Raw genomic sequence first — 15,917 nt, forward strand, 5'->3', positions numbered from 1 at the left:
TCAGACCTAGTAATAATAATGTCAGCGAATTCCGCCATCCTTAAATTTGCATTCACGGAACATAAAGAAATTTGCAGTCCAGGGGCAAGAAAGAAGCATTCTGCAAAATGCAAGTTTTGCAAAGTCTCTCTCTCTCATCATTGTCATGCAATTGCTATAGCCTACATAGTTTATCTCACCCAGTCTACGAAAACATTTACAGTGAGTGAGCTCACAGTCACACACATTCATGACATGCTCTGTCTCTGCATTGTTCTGTCTGTAGTTTAAATAATACCTTCTTAAATTTAATTTAAACTGGGACTGAACCTCTTACCCCAGCAGGGTTCTCAAGTCTCACGCAATGGGCGTGCGACACACGCAATTCAACAAGTTCACACGCTCACACACCACACCTTGCATTTCTCACGCAGAAATATTACTAGGGATGTCAAGGTATCTGCATAATTATTAGAGGAGGCGCAGGGATACGAGAGGATTTCTCGCAGGGTTCAACTAGCGCACCACTGACCAGCAAAATCAAAAAAATAAATAGCCACCGACATCCAATCAAAAAATAGTAGGCTATTCGTTGTATCCGGGTAAAATTCCAAAATAGCACATCCCCTCCCTACAACCACGTTATGCTTGTGTGGGGTTACACGTTTAAGATTTCAAAACTGCACCAACATTCCTTTCATTCAGAAATTCAACTGTCTGTCATTTGGTAAACCAGCCTACTTATGGTACTTTACAGGGTGTGTAAATCAAGCCTTTTCACGAACATTTGGCCTAGCCTACTTTATGGCAAAATGATTTCTTATCTATAAACTAAACTAAACTGTCGGTCATTAAGAAAACCTAATGATTGTGTCGTTATAGCTTTGTGTAAGCCAGACATCAGCAACGTTCATTTTACACGACCAATCACTCTCGTGGCTGCCTGCACTTTCCCTGTCGTCACGGCTGCAACTTTCGCACTCATTTGTGCTTTTTAGCGCCGTGTTCATCAGGTCCCTGGACACCCATCTGATCCTCCATGGACCATGTCAACAATGAATGAAAATTAGCTTATTATTAACGAGTGTTATCAATTTGAGCGAGTATGCTACACATAGGCCTACATTTTTTTCTAAACATACAGGACTGCTGCAGACAATGACCTGCCAACCACCATAATGTATAATGAACTTGCTGTCCTCGGTTTCGGCATGCACATGCTTAGTCTAATGATTCAGTGACGATATAGGCTACTCAAGTGAATAAAGCAATTAGCCTAATAAATAAAATATTTGTTTCACTCAGTACATATAGGCCTACATCTCGTAAATTGGTGAGCCATAGAATATCCCAGCGTCACGATTATTATATATCAAGATTCCAATCTATCCCACCTAAATATGAAAAGTTATTTCTACTGACATGCTTCCTGGTGACATAAAAAAACAAAGGGTTTCCCTTGATAAGGCTGACATAAGAGACATAGGCTATGTATTATACTTTCCCAGACAAAAACAAGATATAGGATGTATAGATTACAATGACAAATTCAAGGTCTCAAAGGGTTAATGCTTATTTCCAATTTTTTTTTATAATTAGTGAGTGAGTGCCCCCACCCCCCCCCCCCCCAATCTCACTCCAAGCTGAGCTCAAAACTTGAGAACCCTGCCCCAGTATGCTGCTCTTATTCAATTGATGCAAGTTATGGTGTAACACCAGAGACTTTCTAATGTGGAGACACAGCACTCAAAAAATCCTCCATAGAAATGCATGGGGCTAGTTTGCAACGTTGTCTACACATATCCCACCCCTTCCTCGCCAAAATGTCGACATGTGTATACATTGAGCGAATCATGTGGTGTGAGTTGACTACTTTGAGCCAATTATGTGCAGTGTTGTGCAGACATTGTGTCAATCATGTGTTGTGAACTCGACACTGGAGCACGGTTGGTGTGGTGAAGCCTTGCGCACGTGCATTTCTGCTGAATAGGATGCCCGATGAGTACCCAAAAAGCGTTGCAATATGGCCGCCGAGTGGAGGGACATGCCTAAAAGGACTTTGGTAACACTAGCTCGCTAGCTGTTTTTTTTTTTTTTTTGGTCTCGGTCTTGGTCTCGGTCTCGTCTCGACTTTGTCTTGGTCTTGACTCAGTCTGTCTTGGCCTTGGTCTCGTCTTGGTCTCGGTCTTGATACCCTCTGGTCTTGGTAGTGTCTTGGTCTCGGTTTAGGCGGTCTTGACTACAAGTCTACTAGCCACACAAGAAATTAATGATACTAAATCTCTGCTTAGCATGCTTCTCCGCTTAGCATTCTAATAACAGAAGGGGCACATTTATGTTGACCACTACAACATGACTCATTATGTCTGTAACGTTAACTGTATAAAACACTTACTTTCATAAAGGACGCACACCATCCAGCACATGGAAACCGATATTTTAGGTTCTTGGCCACAAACTCAAAACGTGTCTCTCTGAAGCCCTGTTCTAGAATCTTTGCTCTGAAGGCTGTGTTGCTAGGCGACATCAAATAAACGAAACGATAGTCTTTCAGTATTAAATGTGTACGTGTGATTCCGAATGGATGTGTGTGGTTTGCAATTAGGATAAACAAGAAATAACATTTCCAATAATTTCCCATGATAAATTACATAATATTTGCACCTTCCTTACTTGTGAATCTCACACCATATTTCAAGTAGGCTACACTAGTGAAATGTAATACAACGCTGCCACCTAGCGTTCAGATAGGTAGGCTATTTAACATTAACGTGACGCTTGTTTATTCTTTCGTCAACTCCATGCTTTTAGGAAAACAATCTTTTCATCATAGTTCCCAGATAGCAGAGGGGCGTTGAATCCACGTTTGTTTGAAGCGGCAGAGGTTGATTCAACGTGGATTCAACGCCCCTGTGCTATCAGGGTTCCCTCTTCAATGGCGATTACCAGCTCGTTTTTGTAACAGAGATAGCTGTTTATTGTCCCTAGGTTTACAGAAACACCTATTCATATTAATACAGGAAATCAAGTTAACGCTGCCGACCACTGCTTTGTCTATTACATGGCCCAGAATGCCTTGCATGTCTTTACAACAAAACAACACAGTAAAACCTAAATGCCCGTAAACATATGCATTTGCATACTTGTAACATTTTTAATAATACTCTCCCATCATGATATGTAACAATAATGAAAAATGTAATTTGAATACCGTCAATGTGAAAACAACTCTATTATGTAAGCTATATATAGCTACTGTTCTCCTTGCTATTTCAGTTCGTAAGTCCATACTATCCCATGGTAGAGCAAGGATTTCATGATTGGGCAAGGTTGCCTGGAGACATTGTGGCTGCCCAGAGACATTGTGCATACATGGAAGGCATTGTGATTGAAAGTGAATGGTTAAAAGTGAATGGTGTGAGTTACCAAATACCTGTGGGTGGTTTGCCAAATGATGGAAACTTTTGGAATATTTTTTTTTTTTTAGCTTATGCACCCTCACACTGGAGTCCCCAGTTCATATAAAAAATTTGGTATCGATATGTGACAGTGTTCCTGAGATATGGACGACTTCCTGTTTCGGAGCTTCGCCGCCAATTTCGTTTGGCTGTGACGGGCAAACGCTTTCGAAAATCAAAAATCCTTCCGCTAACATTTGTGAGGCTTGGTCCAAGGATAATGTACGTCAAGTTTCGTGGCTTTCGGACCAAATTTGTGACCTGTGAAAATTTAGTTTAGCTTTCTGTTCAATCCAATATGGCGGACGAACGGCACGCCCACCTGACGTCATCTTCGCGACCAACTTACTTACTCACTTAATAATAATAAAACTTAAGAAGAACAATAAGTGTGCTGCTTTGCAAGCACACTTAATTATAGAATGTAAAACAATACAAACCAATTAAAAACAAATTCAAAAACTAGCACATAGCCTACTATTTAGCCTAGGCTACTTGGGTCTTTTTATGTTTCCACAGGTTTCACCTGATGTTATGTAGACTAAGCTACATCAGACCCTCTTGTGCATACATACCGGTAATATAAAAACACAGGATCTGTGCCAAACTAATTTCAAAAGGGCACAATAATTTATTCAAGATAAAAATGAGAATGGACACCTAGGCTATGGAGTTCATCTCCTTACCTCACCACAATGTAAAGCTTGATTTAAATAGAATTAGCCTATCTTGCTAACTAACCTTGCTAACTAACCAAGGTCCACTTTACTAGCCTCAGTGGGTAAGTAGCAAATAAGTAGCAGCTAGCCAGTAATTCAATGTATGAAGACGTGAGCTATGAAAGAACAAAACACGTTTATAAATGAAGGTTGTAAAATAACACATTTTCAACAAGCTAGATGTCAGCTAGCAACTTACATTTACCCATGCACATCAGCAGCAAACCGAATTTAGCCTACTGGAGGAAGTTACCTAGCGTTTTGTCATTCAATGTTGACACTTGCTTGAGAAGTTGAAGTCGTTCTCTATCTCAGTTGCTTCTAGCGCCACAGTGATTAAAAATGGTATGGTCCACAAAAGGGGTGTCTGAAATCGCTTTACATGAAAATGTTCCTACAGTGAAAATAGGAGTTGACTTGTATTGTAACTGTATTGATATTTTTTAAAAATATCAGAAAAATATTTGACCCCCCCAAAACTGATATTTTTGTCTCTTTGGGGGGTACTGGGTCTTCATTGGGGGGTATAGTACCACCCAGTACCCCCTGTAATTCGAACTATGCTTGTATGCCCCCTGTATCTTATCTATAAACATGATCCAATGTGCTTCCCTCCCTAGTTGGAATGTCTGTTGATGGAATTTAGGTAGAACCTAACGCAGCTTGCACTGATACATCCCCAGCAATAATAAAAACAGCGTCGAGGTCCAGAATTTCATGGGTGTGATTATGTTCTGAATGATTCAGGGCTGTCTCTGCATCTGCTTGTGGCTGCATGTACACAGCAGTGATATAAACGGCACTAAGGGACCGTTCGGTATTTATGGAATGGACCACCAGAGGAAAATCGGGGAGGGTCATGTTTTTTTATTCTTTGTTGAGGGGAGGGTCACCCAAAGTGGCCTGTTTGGTGCATATTTTTCCATGTAGCTCTCAGTCTCAGTCTTCACACTTCGGGCACCCCTCTCTGCACACCACGTTTACCCCTCATTTCCTTCTTTCTTGCAGAGTAGCAAGATAAAGGCCTCGCGCTGCGGCTTTCGTAGAGACTCAATGGAGACTGAGGGACATCTAGGCACTAGAGGGAATGTGATTTCTGGCGCCATATTACGTTCTCTTTCGTTAGCTGTTGTTAGTTATGCCACCTGTTCCCAACATTCAAACACCACTGTGAAGACCCCGAAGACCCAAGCACTGCTGTAAAAAATACAGAGGGTTCAACCACCACTGTAAAGACCCCAAGGACTCAACCCCCACTGTACTCTAAAGACCCCGAGGACTCAACCACCACTGTACTGTAAAGACCCCGAGGACTCAACCACCACTGTAAAGATACCGACTAAAGTACTGACTAGAATGAAAATATTCATAGATGTTTCATAGAATGTGTTTGATTCAGTGTTCACTTTTCAGAGCAAACGACACATGATGAAGAGAGAACATGAAGCCAACAAGCAGCTAGTTATACCAATACTGGCTTGGCTACATATTGAGCAACTGGAGTAGTCCTTATCCTGAACTATCTGTCAAAAATAAGCCCCGCCCCCTGAAACGTCATAAATCACGTGTTAGCCACGCCTCTTTTTTATGCAAATTAGCCATGTGGTTTTCGCCACGTGTTGTTTGTTATTGTTATTGTTTTGTGAGTCATGTGACAGTCATGTGACTGGTGTCATACCCCTGGGCGGCCATATTGGATGTAAAGTCATGTGACAGTCATGTGTCTGGTGTCAAACAATGCCACGCCCCCCTTGGCATCCATATTGGATGTAGTGTCATGTGACAGTCATGTGACTGATGTCAAACCCCTGGGGGCCATATTGGCCCCCAAACCCCCATGTGTGTTTTGTGGATAATGGGGGGATCAGATAAACTTTGTAATAGTTGTATTATGTTTTGTGGTAAATGGGGGTAAATACAAAGTGTGCTGTTAGGATGGCCGAGTGGTTAAGGCGTTGGACTTAAGATCCAATGGACATATGTCCTCGTGGGTTCGACCCCCACTCCTAGCAACTATATTAATGGCTAAGAGTAGTATGAAGTATACATTTATTTATTGATAAGTCCTAGAGATGTTGAGAGATATGGATTAAAAAATAATTTTTAAAAAAAGTTTAAATTGGATACCATTTCGTTAGACGCTTTGGCTTAAAAGATGTCAGCCAAATCCCATGTACTGTAATTTTTAAAACTAGAATCATGAGGGGTCGTGTGTGTGACCAAATGGGTCTATGTCTGGAGGAGGGGTTGTGTCTATGCCTGGAGGAGGTGTTGGGCCCATGCCTGGAGGAGGTGTTGGGCCCGGACATGTCTCTGAGTTTATGGTTTGAAGACCCTTTCATGTATGCACCATATAGTGGGCTAGACGCTGTCGTCCTGTTTAACTGATTACATACACAAATGTCTCTGTGAGAACTGTATATGGCTAGTGACAACTGTATGCATGCACGTTGAGTCATTATAATGATGTGTTTTGGTTGTGCTAGGTAGCCATGTGTCTGCCCTGATGTTGCTAACTACTCTGCATAGGGGGATGTAAGCAGTTAGTGTATGGGGCTTGGGATCAAACAATTAAACGGGTGATGGTTGGAACTGGAGACTTGCTGTCTGATGTTGTTAACTACTATGCATATGGGGATGTAAGCAGTTAGTGTATGGGTGTGAGGATCAAACAATTAAACGGGGTGCTGGTTAGAACCGGAGACTTGGTGTCTGATATTGCTAACTACTATGCATATCAGGATGTAAGCAGTTAGTGTATGGGGCTTAGGATCAAACAATTAAAACGTATTGGCAGGGGGTGGCAACTGTCTGGATCTGCATTTGTAATAAGGCCTATGGCATACAGTAGGCGGGGTGATGAGGGTCGTGGTCAATGTTCTGTTGACCAATTGAAGGCCTGGGGGCCAAACCTACAAACTAATGTTATGACATATTACAAGCCTACATTTTGAATGGTCAGCCCCTAAGGTTTAAAAACCCCTGTTAGAACATTCTGCCAGGAATTCATCAGTCTTCATCATTGACTTGTCTGTGGTCAGAAGATAGCTGTGCAGCATGGACCTCAGTACCTGTGAGTATGTATTTGCATTAAGATCTATTTACCCTTACGGTTAATGGTTGTCTATACTATACATGAAATACCTTAATTGCCATTAACACATATTTGTATTTGTTTTTGTTTTTAACAGTTTGTCAATCCTTGGTGGTTCATTGAATACAACTGGTGATCCTATAGCATCTGATGCTAGACCCGGACATCTAAGCCTACTTTGTAAGTGCCCCCAAGCTAAATATTACCTAGTGTAGAGATTTGTATTTGTTTATTCCTGTTTCCTATTCTTTTTATTAGTAGGCTATTTGTTAATAGTGTATTCTGTTTGTTTCTACATTTTCAGTGCATGGTGATATACTTGACAAGGCGGAGAGTGATTGTGCTTCAGAAGGTATGGTTTCCCCGGAGTTTACTGCTTGATATTGTGTCTTAATCTAAAAGTGTTTCTCTTTATATTTACACATTCAATATCCATTCTATTTCATAGCAGCGCCACCGGTTCTATCTGATGATAATCAGGTCATCAGAGTCTCCGACACAACAGAGTCTATTCTGCTTGGCGAACACGAAATGGACATACCGATTGGCGTGTCTGAAGTGGGAGAGGACGCGGCGAGTAGGCCTACCCACACGGGGTCTGCAGACGCTACAGCGGGGGTATCATCCGACGTCCGTATCTATCACAAAACAACTGAGAAGCGTCGTCATTGCGATGTTGAAGAAGATCTAGCCGAAACTGAGGGCTCTGCTAAGCGGTTATATGTTAGCGTTCAAGAAACGATTGGTAAGTTGAAATTCACCAATATCTGTTTATGATCAAATGAACCATGTGCTAAGCGCTCCCATAGTAATGTGTTCGCTATCATTTACAGATCTGACTACAACGGATGACGCGACAGGCCTTGGAGACGCATCTATCAACAACGGGGTTACTTTTTCAAAGGACTATCGACCTACTGTTAAGACTCAATCAGTGGATATCAACTGCGCGGATTTATGGACTGATACGCAACTTGAAGCATGGGATATTAATGGAGTGGATTTTGATGACATATCTGACTGGGATATACTAAACGCTGTGGAAGCCAACGAATCCTGTGAAGTTCATAAAAGGTCAGTTTTAACGGGCTTTGATGACTTGGGGGAGGCTGTTCCCTCTGTAAGTAACGCCGTGTGTGATGTAAACTCAGGTCGCTATAAGTACACAGATGCAGAATCAGCCTAGGGTTGGGCGATGTCGCCTAAATTGGCATTTGACGATGTGTACAGTAAAACATCGTGATGGACGATGATATCGTGGGGGGGGGGGGGGGGTGTAGTGTGGTAAACACTAATTAATTAGCCTATAGCAGGGGTCGGCAATTACGTTTGGACCCGGGCCAATTTTTTTTCAGACAATGGCATCGCGGGCCATAGCTTTTGTAATGGGGGGGGGGGGTTATAGGCCTACTATTTAAATTATTAATTATTATATTATATTAAAATAAACATCATCTAACCTTTAAAATGCATTTAATTTAATTCCATTAAAAACGTTTATTTGCTTATGTGCGCTGTTTTTATGCCGCCTGCTGCATCTCCTGTCGTCTCTCATGAAACAGGCGACTTGCCTAGCAACTTGCCGTAACTAATGTGTAGGCTACAAATATTATTCTTTTGGATGACGTGTAAATGATTAGCTGAACATTGCTATATGCTAGTTATCGATGCAAAATGTCGTTGTCAAAAGCCTTGAAAAGAAAAATTGATTCAGAATGCAGGACCTACAAAGAAGAATGGAAGCAGAGGTATGTGTTGAGCCTGCCTGCATTTCTTAATGCCAAGCCTATTAATTTAACGAAACATAGGCTATTTTTGACCTTGCCCACTGGAAGAGGGAGACAGGACACTGTTGTTTTTTTTTTGCACAAGATTACGCGCACTCGCGTGCCAATACCGTTCCGACCTGTGCGTCATGGATAACTGCAAGGATGTTCCACCTGTTTTGTCACTTTAGTAGGACTATCATCTATACCTCAATAAATGTTTTGAAATTGATGGGATTGCTGTAGGCCTTTTTTTCTTTTTAAAAACATGGGGTTAAAAAAAAAATTCATTCAACAGCAAATTAACGTCATCTCGCGGGCCAGATAGAATCAATGGCGGGCCAAAATTGGCCCGCGGGCCACTATTTGCCGACCCCTGGCCTATAGCCTATGTCTGTACAGAAATACATTTATAATGTTCTCCATAAAAAAATAAAAAATATATTATATAGGCTATACGGCCTGATGAAAGTGGACAGCTAAGAGAGACATACTGACCAGGCTACCGAAGTTGTGTGGAAGATCTGCTCCAAGAAAATTGTTGTGAAAGACGGATAGACAATCAATCTGAACACTTGCGTGTGCACCGACCAGCGGAATATTACACATTGCCAGCCTTTGCTGGGCCCAGCAAAAAAGCTACTTAAGACTACTATCGTGGTCACTCATTTAAAATCTTGGTACTATGCAGCATCCCACGTTATCAGGCTACCGTCTATGCTGACTATGAGGGCGGCGGGAAGTGAAAGTAAAGGGCTGCGATCGCGCAGTCCAGGCTATATATAGGAGGGCAAAGTAAAAACACTTTTACAAATAACGAATCCCGATTACCACTCCGCTGCTGTCTGGGACTTTTGCTAAATGCATGAAATACAAGCCATACATTGAAAGACGAATAGGCTACCTTCTGATCCTATAATTAACTAAAGAAATGGTTTATTTTAACACAGAGGAGAAGGACGCATTTGGCGCTCGCTGTAGCCTTGCAAAAATATTTGAGCGCTAGAATGTCCTAGTCGTAGCCTAACAATAATAAATCTATATTTTCTGCTAAAACATTAGGCTACCTATTAAGTCCAATGTAGGCTATAGGCTTGCGAGACATGTAGGGTACAAAAAGACAATAGACCTCTCCAGAATATATCCCGCCTCCTAACTTCCGTATCCATCCAACTTCCGGGCGTGGATTGTCTATGGGAAATAACATGGCGTTTTGAAAGATCGTACCTGTCAAACTCTGTAGGTGACAAAGTAGAAAAAGCTGCTGGGCAGATTGACCTACACACTTCTGCCATCTAGTTTCCACTGGATTTTTTTATTTTCGGTGCCGTTTAAGTAGTATAGTCTATAGTATACTACTTAAACGGCACCGACAATCAAAAAATCCAGTGGAAACTATATGGCAGAAGTGTGTAGGCCAATCTGCCCACCAGCTTTTTCAACTTCGCTACCTACAGATGTTTTACCGGTATGATATTTCGAAACGCCATGTTATTTTCCATAGACAATCCACGCACGGAAGTTGGATGGATACGGAAGTTACGGAGGCGGGACTTATTCTGGAGAGGTCAATTAGGCTACACATTCACGTCACAGTCAGGAATTATTTGAATAAGAGGGTAGACTAATACGTCTTTTATTTTACAAGATGGTAGACTAATACGTGATAACTGTTTGGTTGACAGCCTTTAAAGTAGGCTCAATTTCATTTTCAGGGAAAGTTTTTTTTAATGTTTTAGCCTGTTACAGCAGGAATTAGTGACTGGCATGTGGGGGCGTGGCATCACGATGGTTGCTTTCCATCGTGATGCCTGTCAATCATCACGATGGACGATGATATCATCTATCGGCACAACCCTAAATCAGCCTTGGATACGGTTGTGTTGATGCTAGATGATGCTAAGCCAAAATGTGGTGGACGTTTAAATACACCCATGACTCATAGAGCCGCCGGGGTAGTAGATCCATGCGGCAGTGCGCTAGATCTGGTTGTTGGTGCTGTGAAAATTCTGCATGAGGTCTGCAGAGATAATCACGTCGCCACTAAGAATCATGCGAAGAATTTCGCAGTTGTTATGGATGGTATACAGAGCAGGGATGACCCTTTTATGTTGATCTAGACTTTGTTAAAACCCTATTATGATAGATTATCTAAGGCCTTATTTGTTTTTGATTTGTAACCTATAGGTTTCTTTTTTTCTATTTCTGTTTTTTATTTTCTAATTATTTTTCTACTAGTTATGATTGTGCATGGGTGGTAGGCTATATATGCGTAATTTAGTTTTAAAAAGTCTTGAATAATTTGCTGAGTAATCACAGAGTAGCAATGCCGCACCCACATAAACGCGCTAGAGATGATGAACCGAACAGAGGGGGTGACGACAATGAGCCGCCTGATAAACGTACAAGAGATGGCTACCCTGACTGTGTTAACACTCTGCAAACAATGGTTGCTCAGCTTAAGAGCCAAGCTGCTAGATTCGTACAAAACATTGACCGGGACAATCCTATTATCAAGCGCATGAAACAGAATTTGGAAACACATCGCAGGAGATGCATAGATTCCAACACCCCACAGCCAACCATTAGTCAGAGACCAATACATGACACTATTAACATCGACCATCCTTACATTCAGACAAATAATGTTACACATGGGCCACTCCCATCAGATACACCAGCTGATGAGCCCTCGCTGAACCCGATCACTAGTCAGAGGCCAATTCATGACTCTATTAACATTGACAATCCTAACATGCATGCAGCTAACGATACATATGTACCACCCTGTTCAGTTAGCGCACGAGGTGAGTCCTCAGTAAGCATGGATGTGTTAGCTGGGGGTTCTGGGGTGCAAACAGGCACTGGTGGTGATATGCATGACAGGGCTCCTACAGTAAGCATGGATGTGTTACCTGGCGGGTCTGGGGTGCCATCAGGCACTGGTGGTGATGTGCATGATAGGGCTCCTACAGCTATTTTACAAGACGAACCCTCGGCGTGTGTGGATGTGACTCCTGGCAGTTCTGGTGTACAGCCCTGTGGCGGCGACAATGTTGGACATGACGCGGCCCATGATTACAATTTAGACCGTGATGCCATAGAACGCTTAGCGAATGAAGGAGGTGTTGTTGGTGATTACAGAGTTATAGCCAGGCCCCGTTTCAACAGTATGGAACTAAGTAGGCCGTTAAATTTTAGGGGATTGCGTGATACTGACATGGCTTCATACATAGAACACTGTTACGCTACCTTGAATGATATTGTGGATATCTCAAGGAGATTAGGTGGGGAAAATGCAGTTATCAACATTGTGTTAAGGGGTGAAAGTCTTACTACCGATGTACAGGCTAAATTGACAAATGAAGATGGTTATGCTTTGGACAGGTTGATTGAAGCTATTGAGAAAGTGTTACAGAGTAACACGATGCTCTTGGCCGATCAGAGTCTGGATCTCTTCGTCTCTATAGTGCGTAGTGGAAATGGTGGTGCTTATAGAAAACTCAAGGATTTGGCTCATGATGAGGTCATCAGGAAGAAAAAAATGTGTCTGTTCACACCTGTTAATGACTCAAACAATGCCTGTTTAGCTATTTGTCTGGCTCATTTTTTGAACCCCGATGCCACAGCCGATAGATTATTGGAGCTGGGGGCTGACATGCATGAGCATGCGGGGTTTACACCCCAGCAGCAAATAGGCTTTGCTGATGTGGCCGTGTTTGAGGACATGTACGATGTTAAAATCGTGGTCTTTTACCGAACCCCCATACATGAGTTGCTGACGTATCAGACTAGGGTGACACCCAACCCTAAGAAAACTGTTTATCTGTACCTCCATGACAATCATTACCACCGGATTTTGCGCCCCAATACATTCCTGGGGGAAGGTCACTTTTGTGGTTTTTGCTACCGTGGCTACAGTAATATACGTGATCACGCATGTAAATACAGCTGTGATGTATGCAACGATGTGAATTGCCACAAAAATAAAGGTCCATCAGTATACTGCCGTGATTGTATGCGGTACTGCAAATCACCTTATTGCCATTCCAGACACAAACAACCCGCGCCCACTGGGGTTATAGGTAGAACGGTGGCCCCATGTGAAGTCACTAAGTACTGCAAAAAGTGTAACAGACGATATCATGTTAGCATGAATAAGAAAAACCCCCACAGATGCTCAGCCATGCGTTGTCCTCACTGTAAAGCCGAATTGGTACCTGGTGATAACCATGGCTGTTTCATTCAACCCTTCAAGCCGGAAGAGACAGAGCCCAAGTATATCTTTTTCGATTTAGAAACACGATTTGAAAATGGTAAACACCAGGCTAATTTTGCTGCAGCCATGACTTTCAATGGTCAGTCTTTTGAGGCCGAGGGTAGTAGTTGTGTGTTTATGATGTTGAGACACTTCAGACGGTCTACATATAAGGGCTACACATGGATGGCCCACAATGCATCAGGGTTTGATAATATCATTATACTGGAGCATTTCACCAAGCTAGGGGTTACACCCAAAATAATCATGACTGGATGCAGATTGATTTTCATGTATGATGAGATCTTTAAACAGCGGTTCATTGACAGCTATTCGTTCATCCCCATGCGTTTGGCTAAGACAACTGCGGCCTTAAATCTGAAAACCGGTGATAAAGGGTACTTCCCACACAAATTTAACACAGCAGTGAACAACTACTACAGGGGCCCCTATCCAGACCGTGAGTACTATGGGTACGACACCATGTCCAATAAAGACAGAGCTGACTTTGACACATGGTATAGCGAAGCATCCAAAGGCGTATTTGATTTTCAGAAGGAGTTACGATCTTATGGGGTTCACGATGTTGTGCTACTGAGGGACGCGTGCATGAAATACCGCGAGGCGTTTATGGGCTGTACTGGTGTAGACCCCTTCACTCAGACTACATTAGCATCCTGCTGCATGGCTGTCTACAAGGCGCGCTTCCTGCAAAGAGACACAATAGCACTCACACACAACAATGCCTATGTTAACCAACATAAGGCATACTCCAACTCCTCTATCCAATGGTTGGAATATGTGAATGATAGTAGAGATATGGTTGTACAACATGCTTTGAAAGGTGGCGAGGTGCAAGTAGGTCAGTACTACCTCGACGGCTATTATGAAAAAGATGGTGTCAAACATGCACTCGAGTTTAATGGCTGTTTTCATCACGGCCATGATTGCCGCTACAATCCAGACCATATACACCCCCTGTTAAATATCCCTTACGGTGATGTGAGGAGTCATTTTGATGATAAGGTGACATACCTTACCAAGACCAAAGGGTTTAGGGTCGAAGTGATGTGGGAATGCGAGTGGAACCAGGCTAAGCAGAGTGACCCTGATGTTAAGAGATTCATGGCCACATACATACACCCTGATCGTTTAAATCCTCGTGATTCTCTTAACGGTGGAAGAACAGATGCCTACAATCTTTACCGCAAAGCTGGTGAGGGTGAGAAAATTCACTACGTTGATTTCACATCCCTATACCCGGCATGTCAGAGCAAGTGTGAGTACCCCATCCACAACCCCCAGATCATAGTGGGAGATTTTCAGCCGCTTGAAAATTATTACGGGTTGATCAAAGCTACAGTCTCTCCACCTAGGGGCTTACTACACCCTGTGCTGCCATACCGCTGCAATGGCAAATTGATGTTCCCCCTCTGCAGGACTTGTGCTGTAGAAGAGAATCAGACCAGCCCCTGTGAGCACAGTGATGATGAGCGCTCCATTTCGGGGTGTTGGGTTAGTCTTGAGCTGATGAAGGCTATTGAAAAGGGCTACATTGTTACCAAGGTTGATGAGGTCTGGCATTTTTCTCAGAGATCTGACACATTGTTTTCAGACTATGTGAAGACATTTCTCCAATACAAGCAGGAGGCTAGCGGTTACCCTGCCCATGCAGTGACTGATGAGGCTAAAGAGGCCTACATCGAGGACTATTATGAGAAGGAGGGGATTAGGCTGGATCCTGATAAGATCTGTTTGAACCCTGCCGTAAGGCAAATAAACAAGTTGCTGCTCAACAGTCTCTGGGGACGCTTCTCTATGAGAGAGAATTTGCCCACCACCGAAATGGTGAAAGACCCCGAGCAGTTTGCCCGATACATTTTTGGTTGTGAATATGATGTCACACACTTTTCATTTGTGTCTGATGATGTGGCCCTAGTCCAATGGCGACATGTTGAGGGGAGCTGTGTACAGACCTCAAACATTAATGTGTTTGTGGGTGCATTCACCACCGCTCATGCTCGCCTTAAATTGTACGAGCTTATGGACAAATTGGGTGACCGCTTATTGTACACAGATACTGATAGCGCTGTTTATGTCTCAAAGGATGGCGATTGGGAGCCGCCGCTGGGGCCCTATTTAGGGGATCTCACAAATGAGCTGGATGATGGTGACTACATCACAGAATTCTGCTCAGCCGGACCGAAGACTTATGGCTATCGCACAGCCCATGGTAAAACCTGTATGAAGGCGAAGGGCGTCACGCTTAATGCAGAGAATTCAAAACTGATCAGATTGGACACCCTCATTGACCTTGTTGATCATTATGTGACTGACAGAAATAGCACACGACACATACGGGCTCGAACTGATAACATTGTGCGTAACAAGAAACATCTCATTCTAAAAAACAAAACCGGTGAGAAGAGGTTCAGGGTTGTTTACAACAAGAGGGTGCTACTACCCGACTACACAACTAGGCCATACGGATACTAATGGGGTATATGTCTATCATGGATAAATATAACACCGGCTTAAAAGAGGCCCCTGTATACGATTTCAGACTACAGCATCCATTTTCTTGTGTGATAAGCGGGCCTTCTAATTCTGGCAAGACATTTTTTGTAAAACAGTTGATAGCCA

The 15,917-nt window shown here is 42.7% G+C and overlaps 1 long non-coding RNA gene and 1 other non-coding gene across 2 annotated transcripts; both read left to right on the top strand.

Moving 5' to 3' along the window:
- The first annotated feature begins 6,085 nt into the window (after positions 1 to 6,085).
- trnal-uaa (transfer RNA leucine (anticodon UAA)) lies at positions 6,086 to 6,168 on the top strand. Its single transcript has one exon. It is a non-coding gene; the product is annotated as a tRNA-Leu (tRNA).
- Positions 6,169 to 7,348: 1,180 nt separating this feature from the next.
- Positions 7,349 to 7,897, top strand: LOC143104355 (uncharacterized). Its single transcript, XR_012983060.1, has 3 exons — positions 7,349 to 7,430; positions 7,555 to 7,602; positions 7,699 to 7,897. It is a non-coding gene; the product is annotated as an uncharacterized LOC143104355 (long non-coding RNA).
- The last annotated feature ends 8,020 nt before the right edge of the window (positions 7,898 to 15,917 follow it).

Source organism: Alosa pseudoharengus, unplaced genomic scaffold (assembly GCF_046254945.1).
Source record: "Alosa pseudoharengus isolate Yale_2024_CS ecotype anadromous, Long Island Sound unplaced genomic scaffold, YU_APseudo_1.1 YU_APseudo_1.1_scf_5, whole genome shotgun sequence".
Classification (NCBI taxonomy): Eukaryota; Metazoa; Chordata; class Actinopteri; order Clupeiformes; family Clupeidae; genus Alosa; species Alosa pseudoharengus.